The following is an 18,757-nucleotide window of genomic DNA, read 5'->3' as shown; positions in this document are numbered from 1 at the left end:
ACAATGGAGGTATAAGCACTGGGTAAATACTTGGGAGAAATCAGCCAAAAGAAAGGGGCTGCAGGTCCTGCGCAAGTCTGAAACCCAGCAAGGGAGTCATTAAATCTTAAAGCTCCAAAATAATCTCCTTCAATTCATGTCCCACATCCAGGGCACACTGGCAGAAGGGGAGTGCTCCCAAAGCCTAGGGTAGCTCAAACCCTGTGACTTTGAAGGGTTCAACCCCCAATGGGCTGGCATTGAGTACCTATGCTTTTTCCAGGCCCTATTACAAGCTGTCAGTGGATCTACCATTCTGGGGTCTGGAGGATGGTGGCCCTCTTCTCACAGCTCCACTAGGCAGTACTTCATTGTGGACTCTGCATGGGGGCTCCAACCCCACATTTCCCCTCTGAACTGCCCTAGTAAAGGTTCCCCATGAGGACTCCACCCCTGCAGCAGGCTTCTGCCTGGACATCCATGCTTTTTTATACATCCTTTGAAATCTAGGCCAAGGCTCCCAAGACTCAACTCTTGCTCTGGGCACCCACAGGCTTAACACCAAGTGGAAACCACCAAGGCTCATGGTTTGCACCCTCTGAACCAGTGGCTCAAGCTGTATTGGGCACCCTTTGGGCAGAGGCTGACACTGGAGCACCCAGGCTATCGGAAGCAGCGTCCAGACATTGCACAGGGCAGTGGGACCCTGGGTGTGGCCCACGAAAGCATTCTCCCCTCCAAACCTCTCAGACCGTGATGGGAGGAGGGGTTACTGCAGAGGTGTCTGAAATGCCTTTCAGGCCTCCCCATTGTCTTGGCTGTTAACATTCAGCTCCTTGTAACTTCAGCAGATTTCTGCAGCTGGCTTGAATTCCTCCCCAGAAAATGGGTTTTTATTTTCTACCATTTGGCCAGGCTGCAAATTTTCAAAAGCTTTACACTCTGCTTTCCTTTTAAATATAAGTAAGTGCCAGTTTTATATCTATCTTTTTTTGTTGACACACATGAGCATAGGTTATTAGAAGGAACCAGGCCCCATCTTGAATGCCATACTGCTTAGAAATTTCTTCTACCAGAAACCCTAAATCATCACTCTCAAATTCAAAGTTCCACAGATCCCTAGGGCAGGGGCACAATTCCACTAGTTTCTTTGCTAATCCATAACAAAGGTGACCTTTACTCCACTTCCCCGTAAGTTCCTCATTTCCATCTGAGACCTCCTCAGCCTGGCCCTCAGTGTCCATATCACTATCAGCAATTTAATGACAACCATTTAACAAGTATTTAGGAAATTTCAACTTTTCCTTCATCTTCCTGTCTTCCTCTGAGCCCTCCAAACTGTTTCAACTTCTGCCTGTTACCCAATGCAAAAGCTGTCTCCACATTTTTAGGTATCTTTATTTGGCTCATGCTTCTTTAGGCTGTACAGGAAGCATGGCTGGGAGGCCTCAGGAAACTTTCCACTATGGCGGATTCAAAGGAGGCCATAGTTGGCAGATTCACATGGCTAGAACAGGAGGAACAGGAGGAAGAGAGAGGTTGGGGAGATGCTACACACGTTTTAACAACCAGACCTCGTGAGAACTCACTATCATGAGAACAGCACCAAAGGGATGGTGCTAGACCATTCATGAGAATTTCACCCCCATGATCCAAACAACTCCCACCAGGCCCCACCTCCAACATTAGGGATTATAATTCAACATGAGATTTAGGCAGGAGCACAGATCCAAACCACATCACTATTGGAAGAAGTAGACATCATGGATGAGCAAATGAGGAATTTTAGCACAGAGATAGGAAGTGTAAATTTCTTAGAAATTTACAGTTAGAAAAAAGCAAACAATTTTGAGAGATAAATACTTATTTTGATGGACTCACATTATCTCTATAATAAACACGAAAAAATGACAATTTTTTTCAGACAAAGAAAATTTAGATTATTCACCCCAGTAGAAATGCATTACATGACATGTTAACACATTTCCTCAGGCAGAAAGAAATACCAGGCAGAAACATGAATCTACACGAACAAACTAAAAACCCAGAAAATGATAAAGATGAAGATATGGATGTGAAACAGAAATATCTCGGGCCCCAAAATCACTAAGTTAAAGGGAAAATTCAAGCTGGGAACGGCTTAGGACAAACCTGCTTCCCATTTTACTCATAGTCACCCCTCTGCTCACTGAGATAAATGTGTATCTGAGTGCCTCCTTTGGAAAGGTTAGTAAGTCAGAAGAATGCAACCGTTTGTCTGTCACCTACTTGTGACCTGGAAGCCTCCTCCCTACTTTGAGTTGTCCCACTTTTACTTCGAGTTTTCCCACCTTTTCGGACCAGACCAAACCAACGTTCATTTTACATATTTTTATCGCTGTCTCATTTCTCCCTAAAATATATAAAACCAAACTGTGCTCTGATCACCTCGGGCACACGCCATCAGGACCTCCTGAGGCTGGATCACGGGTGCGCATCTTCAACCTTGGAAAAATTAACTTTCTAAATTAACTGAGACCTGTCCTTAAATTTTTGGGGTTCATACAGGGGTTATTTTATTATTTTCAATCAGTCAGTAACAGATAACAGTGTAAATAAATATGTATGTGGGAATTAGAACAGTAATGAAAGTAATTAACATATATATTACAAAGGATGGGGTGAATTGTAAGTATACCATCATAAGATTTTTAAACTATACAAAAAGTAGTATCATATTCTTTGAAGATAGACTGTGATGAATTATATATGGACACTGGAAACTCCAGAGCAACCACTATCTTTTTTTAAGTGACCAACTAATAAGTCAAGAGTGCAGAAAATATAACTGAATGATAAAAATACTGAGTCCACCATCAGGCAGAAAAACAGGAAAATAGGAATTAGAAAAGGATGAAACATAGAAAACAACTAGAAAACCGGTAGATTTAAATGCACATATATAAAAAATTGTATTAATATAAATGATAGAAATGCTTCTATTAAGACAGAGATTGTCAAATTACATAAAAATAAGAAACCACTAATATACTATGTAAAACAAACGCATTTTAAATATGAAGACCTATGTGAAAGTTGGGTAAAAGTAAAAAGATGGAAAATATATTAATGCAAACACTAAATATTAAAGCTAAAAAATCTTATTAATTATTAATAACACCACCCCGCCCACACACACACACACACACACACAGAGAGCACCCCAATAAATGAACGATAAAGAACCATGGAGCTAAGAGAAATAGAATAGCATTTCCTGTCTTCCAGCCCATTATCTGTCTCATCTCTCTCTCGTATTAATTTCTATGGGTTCTTCCCCCTGCATAGCCTGAAGAAGAAATTAAATTTCTGCTCTCTCTAACCTAGTTTTCTCTGACTCTTCTGCACTTCTCTGCATCCAGGTGGTTGTATTCTGTGGTTTTTCTGTTGGAATTTAGGTCTGTGCAGCACAGCTGGAGTTTTAGGACAACAGAAAGCTTTAGTGAGTGGTTGGTCCTTTGTACTTAACTGTAATTTTAAGGGTTTTTTGTTTTTGTTTTTTTGAGACAGGGTCTCTCTCTGTAACCCAGGCTAGAGTACATTGGCACCATCTCTGCTCACTGCAACCTCTGCCTTCCTGGTTCAAGTGATTCTCCTGCCTCAGCTTAGAGTAGCTGTGATTACAGGTGCAAGCCACTACACCTGGCTACTTTTGTATTTCTAGTAGAGATGGTGTTTTACCATGTTTGTTTGACCATGTTGGTCAGGATTGTCTCAAACTTCTGGCTTCAAGTGATCTCCCCACCTGGGCCACCCTAAGAGCTGGGATTTCAGGTATGAGCCACCATGCCCGGCTGAGTCTGAAGATTTTTTTGAGACAGATTTTCACTCTTGTTGCCCAGGCTGGAGTGCAAAGGCACAACCTTGGCTCACTACAACCTTTGCCTCTTGGGTTCAAGTGATTCTTCTGCCTCAGCCTCCAGAGTAGCTGGGATTACAGGCGCCCACCACTACGCCGGGCTAATTTTTTGTATTCGTAGTAGAGATGGGAGTTTTCCCATGTTGTCCAGGATGGTCTCGAACTCCTAACCTCAGATGATCTGCCCACCTTGGCTTCCCAAATTGCTGGGATTACAGGCGTGAGCCACCGAGCCTAGCCTGACTTTGAGGATTTTTAATGAGACAAGCAAAATAACAGGAAAACCAATGGGATAATTCAGACAAGGATAACTCACCTCTGAAAAAGAGGCTAAGTGAAAAGCTCTATCATTGCTCAGCCTAAAAATCGGCGTGTTAATTAGCTGTTCATGGTGGTGCACAGCTTTAATCCCAGCTACTCAGGAGGCTGAGGCAGAATCACCTGAACCCGGGAGGCGGAGGTTGCAGTGAGCCAAGATCACGCCAATGCATGCCAGTCTGGGCCAGATTCCATCTCAAAACAAAACAAAAATCTGCATGTTAAAATCTCACTCAGGGCAGGGTGAAAAGGGGAGTGCTAGGGGCTAGAAGTTGCATTGTTCCTTGGCATAAATCTTGGTGGCCATGCCAAGGCATACACCTATAGGGACTTGAATAAAAACGGCATGAATAGGGAGCATTTGGTCTGGGATGCCACATTCAGCCATTCAATGTGCAGTGCCTTTCACAGGGAGGTGTCATTTATGTGAACTAAAATATAAATTTCACCTTGCTGAGAAGAGTAATGTACAGCATGCACGGCATATGTGGTGTCCCTAGGGATGGGGTTGTAGCTGCGAGCATGCTGATGCCTGTTTTGCATCCTGTGCACCCACTCCTCAGTGCTGGGCTACTTCAAGGAACTTTTTGTGCCTTCTAGGCGACTACACATAAGAACTGTGGACTCCTGAGAAAACGCATGCACTTTGGTTCCTTAAGAATTTATCTACTTTTGCCAAATGAGGCTTGGCTCAAATAAGAAATACGTTGTATAGAGGCCACAGCCATTCTTCGTCAGCTGAGACATTTTACTCCAGATTCCTCAATTCTCTAAACTCTTTTCACTTATCAACTAGACATCATTTGCAAGGATTCTCCTTTAGCGCTCCCAAAAGACTCTCCTGCCTCTCAGGTCCCTTCATTGCTGATCCACAGTGTCCATTTTCTGTCAAAAACTAAAACATTTTCTCATTGACTTTTAAAATACCTTTCAAAGCCTTAAGTCACCAATTTATGAAGGGTTAAGCATAGTCCACCCAAGAATATTTCACCCTTTTTAATTATCTTTTTTTCCCCATTTTTTAGGAGTATATTTGAAGAATGGAAGGGTATGACAGAATTGATACTCAAGAGATATCTCCTAGGCTTCTCTCCCCATTTTCTTTTGGTGACGCTTAACTCTTAACCTAATGGAGAGAAATAGAGGGAAATAAACACACACACACACACACACACACACACACACACACACACAGAGAGAGAGAGAGAGAGAGAGAGAGAGAGAGGAGAGAGAGAGAGAGAACATGCAAGAGAAAGACAAGCACCAGACTATGTAAGGCCATCTGCAGCATTAATCTAGTATACATGTTTGGGAAGTAGGTTATAAATAAGCTACTTATATTGTGGAAATGTGTAAAAAATGTTGTAAATAGTAAGTGATTAATACAATTTTGATTCCAACTGAAACAGAGGCTACAGCATAAACACCGAAAGGGAAAAACTATAAAAAACAATTACTATATGGTTACAGGCAGGATTTTAGTTTATGTTTTTTTAGATTCAGAATGTATGAATATGTATAAGACCATTAATGTCTGAAAGTAAAAAAAACAGTTGAAGTATCTTTTCCATAATGAAAACCACTGTAATAATAGAATACATACAATCTTTTTGGGGTGGGGGCAACATTCTGAACAGTAAAAAAAATTTGTCACTTTGCAATACTGTATGTACATAGAATTTTCCAAAGTGATAACTGTTTTTAGTATATAATTTCTAAAACTGTATTATAGTGATGCATGTTTACTTATATAACTTTAAGTGATATCTTAAAATGAAATAAAAGAGAATTTAGTTGTTATCATACCTCTGTTATGATTTCTCAAAAGAATAGTATATTTACTGGTATTTGTGTTTTTTTTCAGCGAAATACTGTTTTGTATTACTCAGCCTTTTTTCTTCCAATTTATTAAGGTTTAACTGACATAAAAATCATATTTAAGGTGTACAACATGACGTTTTGATATATGTGTACATTATGCAATGATTAAATCAAGCTAATTGAAAAATAAAATAATATGAACATAAAATATTTAGGTGAAACTCTAAGAAAAAATTACAAGATCTCTGTGGTAGGCAGAGTAACAGCCCCCACCCAAACAATGTTCACAATGTAACCCCTGAACTCGTAAGCATCATATTTTATTGTAGAAGAAAATTTGTAGATGTTATTAAATATTTTGAGATTGGGATTATCCTAGATTGTCTAGGTGAGCCCAACATTATCACAAGGGCCCTTATAAGTTGGAGAAAGGTGGTTAGAATAAGAGAAACATTGGAAAAGGCTATAGTATTGACTAGAGGTAGAGGTAAAGGCCATGAGCCAAAGAATGGAGAAAGTAACTAGAATCTTCTAAAGACAATCAAGTAGATTCTCCTCTAGAGCCAACAGAAGGAACAAAGCCCTGCCAATGCCTTCATTTTAGCCAAGAGAAACCTAATTTTGATTTTTTGACCTTTAGACTCTAATAAAATAAATTTGTATTGTTGTAAACAACTAAATCTGTGGCAATTTATTACAGTATCAATAGAAACCCCAAAACATCTGTATGCTAAAACTGTAAATACACTAAAAAAAATTACTAATTAAGTGGCGAGGACTATCATATTTATGGATTGAAGGATTCAAATCTATAGACTTTTAGACTTCTATTAATCTCTAGAAGTAATACAATTCCAACCAATGTCCCAGAAAAATATTTGTAGACATTAGCAAGATGATTTTAAAACTGATATAAAAGGCGAATAAACTAGAATATCCAAAACAATCTGAAAGGGAATCACAAAGCTGGAAAATTTACACTTGTAATTTCCAGATTTACTGTCTAATTAGATTACCCAATGTACTGTGGTACTGAAGAAAGGATGGACAAATAGAAGGACCAGAAATATCCATATATGTCACCAATTCATTTTGACTGAGCTGTAAAGTCAATCTAATGAAGAAATGATAGTATTTAAACAGTAAGATGCTGGGAAATGTGAGATATATAAAAAATATGAACCTTGATCGTATTTCAAACCACATACAGAAATTAATACAGTCTTAAGCCAAAATGTCAAACTATCAAATTGCATGAAAAAAATGAGAGAAAATATTTTTGACCATTAAATTATTACATATGATATCAAAATATAAAAATAAAATTTATTAAAAATAAATTGATAAAATAGACTTTGAAAAAATTAAGACTTGTCTTCCAATAAGACCACTGAGATAATAAAAAGGCAAATTACAGAATAAAAATATTTATCACATTATTGAATTACATATAACATATATCCAGCAAAAATAACTACATATAATTTAGCACTCCTGTGTATACTAAGTATTTTACTAGTTACTTTGTAAAAATTATCTGTGTTTTAAAATGTCAGTTCTGTTAGCATGTGTTGAAGCTGTTTTGATCTGTGTTGTAGTCCTAGCACACGAAAAACCCTGGTTTAATGTTTACGTATTCATTCTGGACCTTCCTTGCTATACTATAATTTCGTCACCTCGTTAATGTGAATATATTAGTTTATCCTCATAATTTATAATAAATTAAAATGTGTTCGGCTTAGGAGTCAGGAACATGGAAAGGCAAGAACTCTAACTGAACAGGCTGAGTATATATAGATTCAGGAAGCTCAAAAGAGGAAAAATAACTGCCAAAAACAACTTTTACATCTGTCCGAGTTATTCTTATATCAGAATTCTGCCAAAGAAAACTACATTTTTATTGATATATTTCTTTTTCAGACCATGAGGATAATTCCTATTTATTACAGAACAATGTGGAAAGCACATACAAGGTGTGAAAAACATGAATAGCAGTAACGAAATAATTCCAGTAACATCATAATGTGGATACAGTGTTTGATAAAATTTAGATGTGGATCTTTCCACATATTTATCTGTATTTATACTTAGGTTTTAGGTTGGGGTCAACAATTTTGTGTGATTTTCTTATAAATGATTTCAAATAATGCATCATGAATATATTTTTAAAAACACTGAATAGCCTAGTAAATAATTCTGAAACGTAGTTTTATGTGCCATGTTTCATTCTATCATATAATTTTTTCTGATTGATTTCTGACTTGCTTTTATAGAATTTTAAATATTTTAAAAGTTTTCTAAGTGTTTTCTACTTTCTATCAGATTTACTAAAATATTCCATTTTAAATAGTGTTTTCTTTTTCTTAGATTTTGTTCCATAATTTTTTTCATTAAGAACATACACGTATTATCACATTTAATCTACTCACAACCCTCAGAAGGCAGTATTTATTTTTATCATGAATTTACAGATAAAGAATGAAGCTTAGAGAAGTTAAATAAGTTGCTTAATGCTATGAACCAAGTCCATAGTCTGATCCTAGGGTTATACTGTAACACGAAAGGATACTTTACACCGCAAGACTAAAGAGGATCAGACCTGATACTCAACCTATGGCTGCATTCCATCCTGAACCACAGTGCCTGAAAACAGTGATTACAGTTTTCTGTGATTCAGTGAGTTCACTGGGAGTTTCTTCTGCTTAGGCTCACCTGGGCTCAAACATGGAACTACAGACAGCTACTCTGGGGTGGTCTAGGATGCCCCCTCACAAGGATGCAGTTCCAACTGGAATGGCAGGAACAGCTAGCATGGCTGGGCCTCTCCCTCCAGCTGGTCTTTCATTCTGGAATTGTTCTCAGCGTGGGGAGCTCAAGACTCCAAAAGGGCAAAGACAGAAATTACAAAGCATCTTAGGACTCAGCCTAGGAAAGTGAGTAATGTCACATCAGAAACATTTCACTGATCAAAATAACCAAGCCAGCATCACCGCACAGGGAAATGAACTCAAACCCTGAAAGGAGAGAGACAGAAAGTCTCATTGCAAAATGGTGTTTTCACAGGAACACCTGACTCATTGGGAGTCATTGTTACCAAAGCGCACACAAAATCTACACAGTATTTTCATTCTAGTTTACGGGATATGTCTTTGTTGTTATTTGTAAAGTGAAACTTCACAGGGTTACATTGATAAAAGGTGGGGGCTCTCTGACAAATACCAAGAATTATTAATAATTTTTGTACTTGTGTTAGCCTGGATGGAGCACCTTTAACATCGCTGGCACAAGTGATATGTTTCACTTCTTTAAGCGCATTTTTTGCTTAGAGTGGAAGGAGCCCAGGTGGTTTGCTGACCCAATAGTGCTAGATTCCTGAGATACTTCAGAGCTGACTGCTTGGGAACATGGAATTGTTCATTTATGTGTACCCATTCTGGGTCAAGAGACTGCTGATTGCTTGGGAACACTGAGAGATTCCTTTATGTGTGCCCATTCTGGGTCAAGAGAGACCACTTGTCCTGTGAACCATCTGGTCCAATCTCTCCCTGTTCTCTGTGACCTTCATGGGTAGAGAGGAACAAAGCAACTAAGGCTCCCGTCATTAACCACAATTGTCAGGTTTCCTTTTATTGACAAATTTGGAGTTGGAATGGTTTTGAGGAGAGGAGCCTGAGCTGCCTGACTCAAACCTTGCAGCAACTTCCTGGCTGCTCTGAGACATCTTCTCCCTGCAGCCTGCATCAGAGGGTAGGTTTGAGAACAGAGACTTAAGGGAATGGGAAGGAAAAGAACAAAAAGACAATCAGGAATGAGTAGTAAGAATAATCGGCTGCCATGCTAGTCATGGGACTCAGGAGAACACAGGAGGTGAAGGGTATCACACATGCCTTCATCCCCCACCCCAGCCTACACCACTGCCAGCCTTGTCCCTGCTCTGTCCCCCTCAGAAGGACGCCAAGAGACGGAGGGTGGCAAAAAACCAACGCGTTATTCTTTTCTGACCCCCTGCCCCACTCTCACCTGATGCCTCTGAAAATCAACTGGAAGATGGGAGGAATCAAGAATGACTGCCGTCACCATGGAAACTCCTTGATGGCGAGATTGCTTTGAGAACCAGGAGGGGATGAGATAAGCACCAGAGGAACACTGGGCAGTCAGGGCCCAACATCCACCAACCCTTTCTTCCAGATAACTCCTTTGTTCTCTGGGCTGGTCTCCCTCTTGCTCCTATAGGGGCCCTTTCTGACTCTTCACCTGTTTTGGTTCTTCCAGTGGTGCCCTTTCCGGGTCTGTGAGGGAAGGATCTGAGGCCCACTCAGGGCTGCCCCAGGACGGCCACTTCTCACTGCAGCCCAGACACCCTGGTCTATAAGACACACTATCCTTGCCACTGAGAAGGAAGGGACGTCAACACTTTTGAGCCAAGCCCTGTGTTCCCTGCATCCTGCAAGGAAGAAAAATAAAGACCTGACTATTTTTCACAGGTGCAATGGGTGACTAAAGACAGAAAGAGAGTGGTGTGGTTTTCACTTCATCTTGTTGAGAAGCCAGGGCCTGAAGTCCAGAGATCCCCATTCACATGCACCCTCTTGGGTGGGAAGGGGAGGAACTCTTACCTCCCTCTCTGCCATGTTCTCCTCTCGTTGCCCATTTGTGTACTATCCTCTCCGTCCCCTACCTGACTGCATGTGCCTTCAATGCAAAGGTCTTACTGCTCATCAGCTTTACATCTGCATCATAGTCACAATTCCTGCACCTTACAGGCCTGTATCAAATTCTTGTGAATGAGCCAAATCATCTATAAAGGTCACCAATGCCCTGCTTGTCTCAATCCTAGCCAGATACTAGGCTATAATGCTCATTATAAATGTGAAAATAAGGAAGGAGACCACCTCTCCCATTGTCTCCTGTTTCAAAAAGGAAGCAGAAAGTTAAAAAGAAGCAGAAGTGAGATCAATAGCCAGACAGCTTGGCACCAAAAACCAGGCCTGGTAGTTAAACATCAACTCCTAACCTAACTGCTTGTGTTATCTGTAGATTCCAGACATCGTATGAGGAAGCGCTGTGAAACTTTCTGTTCTGTTCTGCTAGCCCTCATTACTGATGCACGTAGCCCTCAATCCCGTAGCCCCTGCTTGCACAATGTATCACGACCCTTTCTTGTGGACCCCTTAGAGTTGTAAGCCCTTAAAAGGGACAGGAATCTTCACTTTGGGGAGCTCAGACCTTGAGATGCGAGTCTACTGATGCTCCCAGCTGATTAAAGCCTCTTCCTTCCTAAAACTGGTGTCCGAGAGGTTATTTGTCTGTGACCGGTCCTGCTACAAAAGAAGCTGTGTCCGTTTTTTTTTGCAGTGTATAAACAGACTGGCCTATGATCCGTGCCTTTCCTTAAGTAATATCTATCATTACACCAAAAATGAAAATAAAGCCTGTAGGGATTATCGCGCCTTCCAAATACCTGGGCTTCCTCTGGAGGAAACTATTGCTAAATGCCCAAAGTGAAGAAAATAAAAAATGTCTGGAGGGTAGCTCCCCCCAAAATACTAAGAACTCCTAAATAACATAAATTATGGATAAATGAAACATCTATAATCACAGGAAATAGCATAAAATGCTATTGCAAACCCATGATTTTGGTGTATGGATAGTGTGTTCATGTCACTTATTAAAACCATGAAACCTCCGGGCCTGGGGAAAGGGAAGCCGTGCATCCCACTTGACCAGCTCACACCTCCTTCCTTCTGCACTCAGAATCAACTGCCCTTTACCTGCTTTCATGCCTTGATCACTACTGTTTGGTTCTGAGATGGTGCTTTTTTCTGGGTGGAAATTCTGCCTGAAGGGAGCAGGGAATTTGATGTTCTAAATCCAGAACCAGCAAAACTCAATGAGAGGGGCCTCATCCCAATGAACCCAGTACCAACAAACATGCAACAGTCAGGCCTATTTTAAAAAGACTTCTCATCTCTGAACAAATGATACCACATTTTATGAAACTCAATTACCTGCACAGTTCTTTGGAGACCCTGAGGCTCCTGAGCCTTCTCCAACTATCCTAGGCCATCAGGTTACCCTACTCACACTCTTTAGGAAATCTGAAGTTTTAGATTGCTTCCATCACCTGACTGAGGTCCCAAGAAGGTGGCTATATGACAAAAAGGATCCAGCCTCTGCAACTCCCTATTCTCCTGGCAGGCCTCACCTGATGAGGCCATAAAGCATACGAGTTAAAAGAACACAGTTCCTAGGGACGGTGGCTTTGGTCGGAGTTCTCATGCTGACACATAATAGCTACATGGCCTGAACTGGTTTTCTAAAACAGGAAAGGCTCAGAGCTCAAGCAAGATATGAGCAGACCCCATGAAAGGTAAACACATGCTGGATATGGCTAGACATGTAAGGACACAACTCAGAGCCATTTCCTTTTCTCAGGTTGTAAAACACATTTTGAGGCTGGAGTTGGGGAGGTGTGTAGCTATTTTGAGATTGGCAATAAAACTCCATAAACACCATTTACCCATGAAATTCCCTGACATGTTATAAGGAAACTCACCTGAGTAGGAGGAATCAGGATAACCCCCCATTCAAAACTCAAGGATGTAAAAATATATCACCTGCTGCCCAGACACAGAGGACTGCTATTGCTATTTAGCACAATGTCTGCATATCCTGTACTTGTACCTTTCTCTCTCTCTCTCTCTTCCCTGTGTAAGGAAAGGCACACAAAAACAGTTGAAAAAGGAAAGTCAAAATGGCATTTCTCCATTCTCACTAAGCCTGACCTGTCTCTCCTCCTTTCATTCCTTCACACAATTATGTAGAGAAAAATTTAAAAACATTTTTAAAAAATGAGCAAAGTGGCAGCTACTCACCAAGTTGTGTCCTAGGCAATCCATTGAACCTTGATTGTGTGGTGACGAGTGTGCTGCTGCTATCAGCCTATAAGCTGACATCAAAATGTCTACAAAAACCTGGCCAGGCCCCCTCTCCTGCCCTCCCTCTTCCACCTTACCCAGACTGAGTGTCCCCTCACCTGAGCTGAGTTGTCTAAGTCCATATTCAATTGATAAGGAGAAATGACACTCCAAGCAGCGTCCTGTTTTCCAGGCAACTTTTTCCAAAAGTTCCTTTTCCAGAATTACTTACCTGAACTTCTAACCACAGAGTGAGTAATGCAGACACACAGAGCCAGAAGAGAGGAAAGGCAGGGGACTCTGAGCTTGCTGGGGTAGAGAGGTCAGAAACCCAGTTTCTTACTCAGCCTTTGTTAGGAAGAGTCCTGATCTTATTCTCCTCTGCAAATAGCTTTCCTCCCAGCCCCAGGGATGATCAGCCTGGGAGTGGTCACAGCCTTTTGTGCAATAACTTGGACTTCACCCTCCCCTTTGCCCTTTCTCCTCCTCTGCTCGGTGAGCACGCCCTTCACGTGTTGAGGTGAAGGCATTGGTGTTCAGGCCTAAGAGATGATACAAACCCTCAGATTCACTCACCACAGCCTCTGTGCCACTCACCTCTCTGCTTCTTTCCCAGAGACACCCACCTCTTCTCCAGATCCAGATAATCTTCTGTGAAGCTGTGCAGATACCTGAAGACAGAAGACAAGTGTTACAGAATGTTATATCTTCCTTTAGACACCCACAGAGAAAACAGCCAAACTGAGTCACCTTCAGTGGTTTAGGGGAAAGATGCATCTACACTGGATAGTTTTCTCAGGGAATTCACACCAACCTCTCTCTTTTGTTGTTGTTGTTGTTGTTTGTTTGTTTGTTTTTTGAAACAGGATCTTGCTCTGTCGCCCAGGCTGGAGTGCAGTGGCATGATCTCGGCTCACTGCAACCTCCACCTCCTGGATTCAAGCGATTCTCCTGCCTCAGCCTCCAGAGTAGCTGGAATTATAGGCGCATGCCACCATGCCCAGCTAATTTTTGCATTTTTTTAGTAGAGATGAGGTTTCTCCATGTTGGCCAGGCTGGTCTCAAACTCCTAACCTCAGGTGATCCACCCACCTCAGCCTCTCAAAGTGCTGGGATTACAGGCGTGAGCCACCACGCCCGGCCCCAACCTCTTAACTCCCAGAAGAGATTGAAGCATATTCCCTCAGGAGGCACAGCTACCATTGAGGGTGTCCTGAAGTGAAGGGAACCCCTTTCTTCTTGATGCAGATTTTCTTTCAGAGGTCTATTCATTAAGAGGAACTTTTCATTACAATGTACCTGCCTCCTTTTCTGTGTTATAGAAAAATATAACCAGGTAATATGTAAGAAAATGGGAGATGATGTACTAAGGAGATGATTACCAAGTCCTAAAGAGGGATTGATATAGAAGCCACTTTAATGCAGCTGACATTCCGCCCAGAGAGCTCTTCTGAAACGGGTGGCACAATCTCAGCAGCATTTCCCACCACCATGTCAACCCCTTGAGAGGGGCATGAAGGGACTCCCACTTCCCTCCAGAGCAGGCTATTCCCTCCTTTCCTCTTCCTCTCATTTCTCAGGTTGTCTGCTATCTGCCCACTTGTTCTCCATTTGTGCTGCCCAATCCTCAACTTCAGGCTTCTCCACATTCCTTGGTGCTTGCATCACACAAGCTAGAGATCAGGTGGAACTGTGGAAGTAGGGAATGGGAAGGTAAAAGGTTTCAACGGCAAGGCTGGATGGTGTCGCTCATTCAACCAATACTGAATGCCCCGTTCTCTCTAGAAAAGGGACCGTGCTAGGTGCTGCACGTTCATTCTCATAGGTCATTATGGGAAAGTATTACTTGTTAATATGTAGTGAGCCACTGGCTGGGGATGGGTGGATCCTGATAGGCCTTAATTTCCTTATTTTTTTAATTGAATTAAACATATTTATAGCAGTGTGCATAAATGTTAATTGTACTCAGAGTATTTCCAACACCAAAGAAGGTAACTTCATGCCTCTCCAAGCTAATATATTCCAAAATTAACCATTCTTCTGAACTCTATCAGGATAGACTAGTTTACCTGCTTTTGACATTCATGTAAATGGAGCCACACACTAGATACTTTTTTTGAGTCTGGTATCTTTCTCGCTACATTGTCTGTGATATGTTACACGTTGTTATAAGTTGTTGTATGTAACAGTAATCTGCTCTTGTTCATTGCTCTGCAGTATTTCATTATATGAATATAGCAGAAATTATTCATTCAAAACTTGGTGTACCTTTAGTTCATTCCAGTTTTTAGCCATTATGAGTAAATGTGAAATTGACATTCTTGTGCAAGTGTTTTGTTGAATGCAAACACTCATTTCTCGCTTTGGGAGGCCAAGGTGGGAGAATCACTTGAGGCTAAGAGTTTGAGACCAGCCTGGGAAACATAGAGAGACTCTATCTCTATGAAAACATTAAAAAATCGGCTGGATGTGGTACTGTACATATGTAAACAAACACTCACTTCTGTTGGTTATATAACCAGGAGTGTAATTATTGGTCTCATAGTGTATCTTAGTCAGCTTAGGCTGCCACAACAAAATACCGTAGACTAGTTGGCTTAAATGACAAAATTTTATTACCTCACAGTTATGGAGTCTAGAAGTCTATGATCAAGGTTCCAGCATTGTCTCTTTCTGATGAGAGCACTCTTCCTGGCTTATAGATTGCTGCCCCCTTCCATGTTTTTACAAAGCATGGAGAGACAAGCAGCAAGCTTTCTAGTGCCTGTTCTTATTAGACCACTAATCCCATCACCGGGGCCCACCCTTGTGACCTCATGTATACATAATTATCTCCCAAGGTCCCACATCCAATAAAATCACATTGAAGATTAAGGCTTCAACAGATGAATTTTGATCATATAGGATTTGGTCTGTAGCATTCTGCCTGACCCCTCAAAATGTATGTCCTTCTTGCATGCTAAATACATCCAATCCATCCCAACAACACAAAGAGTCTTAACTTTTTCTATCATCAACTCCAAAGTCTAAAATCCAAAGGCTCATGTAAATAATATTTAAGTTAGATGTGGGTGAGGCTTGAGGTATGATTCATCCTGAGACAAATTTCCTCTCCAGCTGTGAACCTGTCAAGCCAGACAACATGTGTGCTTCCAGCATACAATCACGGGACATGTATGCGATAGACATTTCCATCCTGAAAATGAGAACTGGTAGGGAAGGAAGGGGCAGTGGGTTCCAAGCAAGTCCTAAACTAACCAAGGCAAATTCCGTTAGAACCTGAGGTCTTAGAATAATCCTTTTTAGTTTGTTGCTCTGTCTTCCACATTATGGTAAATGAAAGATGCAAAAGATCACATATTGTATCATTTCATGCATAGAAAATGTCCAGAATTGACAAATATGTAGAGACCGAAACTACATGAGTGTATTTCTAGGACTGGAGGATTGTGTTGGGGTGACTGACGATAGACTGATAAATTTTTTTTTTTTTTTTTTTTTTGAGACGGAGATTTGCTCTTGTTGCCCAGGCTGGAGTGCAATGGCACAATCTCGGCTCACCACAACCTCCGCCTCGCGGGTTCAAGGGTTCTCCGGCCTCAGCCTCCCGAGCATCTGGGATTACAGGCATGCACCCGGCTAATTTTGTATTTTTAGTAGAGACAGGGTTTCTCCATGTTGGTCAGACTGGTCTCGAACTCCCGACCTCAGGTGATCTGCCTGCCTCAGCCTCCCAAAGTCCTGGGATTACAGTTATGAGCCACCGCGCCCAGCCCTATTTGGGGTGTTTTTATGAGTTGAGTAAAATTTTGTATATTTATATTCTATGGATGTTTGCATAAGTCCACGAATATACTAAACATTGTTGAATTGCACTTTAAATTGCTGATTTTATATTCTATAAATTACTTCTCAGGAATGTGTCTTACAAAAAAAAGTTGGTCTTTATGTTGTTACAGGTAGTTAGTTAGGCATGAGTGTTGGGGGAGAGCCCTCGCCTGCCCCAAGATCATAGTTCACCCTTTTTGTCTCTTAATATGCATGCTCAGGAAGTTGCTTCTCCCTGGGGCCTGCATTCAGTTAACATTTTGATGTTAACAGGTGTGGACCACCAGGGAATGGCCTCTCCCTGCTGCTGCCCAATTATTATTTTTAGAGAGGCAATGCAATAATTGCCTGAAATCACCAGACACTTCTATTGGGTGGGGGGAGAGCCTTCTCCTGCTCCGTTAATGCATAACTACCTGTAACAATATGGTTTAAACATATTGTAGCTTACAGTTACTGGCAATTTACAGGTAAAATCACGGTCTTATTCTTCTCCCAGAACTAAGATTTAGGTCTTATAAATGTCAAAGTTCGTGTTTCTAAAAGATATGTGCTCTATGAACAATTGATAGAAAAACCACTTTTGTGAGGCAGACTGTAAAAATTATATCAGTGTATATCTAATGAAAGTGCTTCGTGAATATAGTCATTGAGTCTGAGTGTGAGCATTCACAGAAAGAGTTCACCTTAGATACCAGATGTAAGTAAAACCTAAACATATAGTGGTAAATGTACTTTGATTTTTTTTTTTCCGCCCAGGGTGGAGTTCAGTGGTGCAATCTCAGCTCACTGCAGCCTCTGCCTCCCAGGTTCCAATGATTCTGCTGCCTCAGCCTCCTGGGTTGCTGGGATTACAGGCACACGCCACCACGCCTAATTTTTGTATTTTTAATAGAGACGGGTTTCACCATGTTGTCCAGGCTGGTCTTGAACTCCTGACTTCAGGTGATCCACCCGCCTCGGCCTCCCAAAGTGCTGGGATTATAGGCATGAGCCACCACACCTGGCTAAATGTAGTTTAATTTTTTTATGTTTAGCATTGAGTCAGAACTATTTTACAAAACCTAGATTAAATCTATTTCTATATCTATCTACCTATATAATAGTTTGAATAAATATATTTAGACAAGTTCTGATCAAAAGTTGTTATTCTGATTTTTAATAAAGATGAAATGTTAAAATTTCCCACAGGTAGCTACTCTGTCTTCACCTCATTGCATGTAAAGTGCTAATTTACTGAGCATGAGATGAATATGACTATTCCCCTACCTGCTCATTTTCTCTTGCAACACGTGGATTACCATACCCTTCCTCTTTCCCCTCCAGCATGCTTTTCCTCTTTAAATATTGAAGCCCTCAATTCATCTTTGGAGAAAGGCCCAGACAACAGACTGTTTCTGTGATTGCGTATTTTTCTCCTGGTTATTTTCCTTAACCTTGGCAAAACAAACATCCAAAGTGATTGAGACCAGTCTCAGATACATTTTGGTTTACACTACAAAGTAACAAAAATGATACGAAAGTATAATGAACATAAATACCAATAATTATGGACCACTATGAAGAGAATCAACAATACATTGTAAACTGATTGCCTATCATGGGCAAGTGAATAAATCCTTGTCTCAAGAGTCTCTGTGTTCTATTATTTGAAGGGATGGAAGAATTGAAGCCATGCAAGGTGTACGGTTTAAGTCAAATCAAAGAAAGATAATTAGTTGGATTGGGAAGTTAAAGACAATACAGAATTTTACTTCTCCCATTATTTGCTAAACTTTAGTGGCAATCAACAAAACAAAGAAAGAAAACTAGCCCCAAACCAATCTTGTCAGGATAACTTGAGATACAGATTTCTCATAGTTTGGAATAATATTAAGCAAGCAAACAGGCAAAAAACACATAAAATCCTAGACTGGAAACCTATCTTATAAGTGAAGACACTCCGGGAAAAAAAAAAAACACAAAGCTGTGAGGATGAGGAAAAAGGGGTACTAGT

At 40.8% G+C, this 18,757-nt stretch overlaps 1 non-coding gene across 1 annotated transcript; it reads left to right on the top strand.

The window, feature by feature from the left end:
• The first annotated feature begins 4,587 nt into the window (after positions 1-4,587).
• MIR513A-1 (microRNA mir-513a-1) lies at positions 4,588-4,667 on the top strand. The gene has a single exon (NR_035539.1). It is a non-coding gene; the product is annotated as a microRNA mir-513a-1 (primary transcript).
• Positions 4,668-18,757: the final 14,090 nt, after the last annotated feature.

The sequence above is a fragment of the Pan troglodytes genome, chromosome X (assembly GCF_028858775.2).
Source record: "Pan troglodytes isolate AG18354 chromosome X, NHGRI_mPanTro3-v2.0_pri, whole genome shotgun sequence".
NCBI classification, from domain to species: Eukaryota; Metazoa; Chordata; class Mammalia; order Primates; family Hominidae; genus Pan; species Pan troglodytes.
Note: the sequence above shows the minus strand (reverse complement) of the source record. Positions and strands in the feature narration are given on the sequence as shown.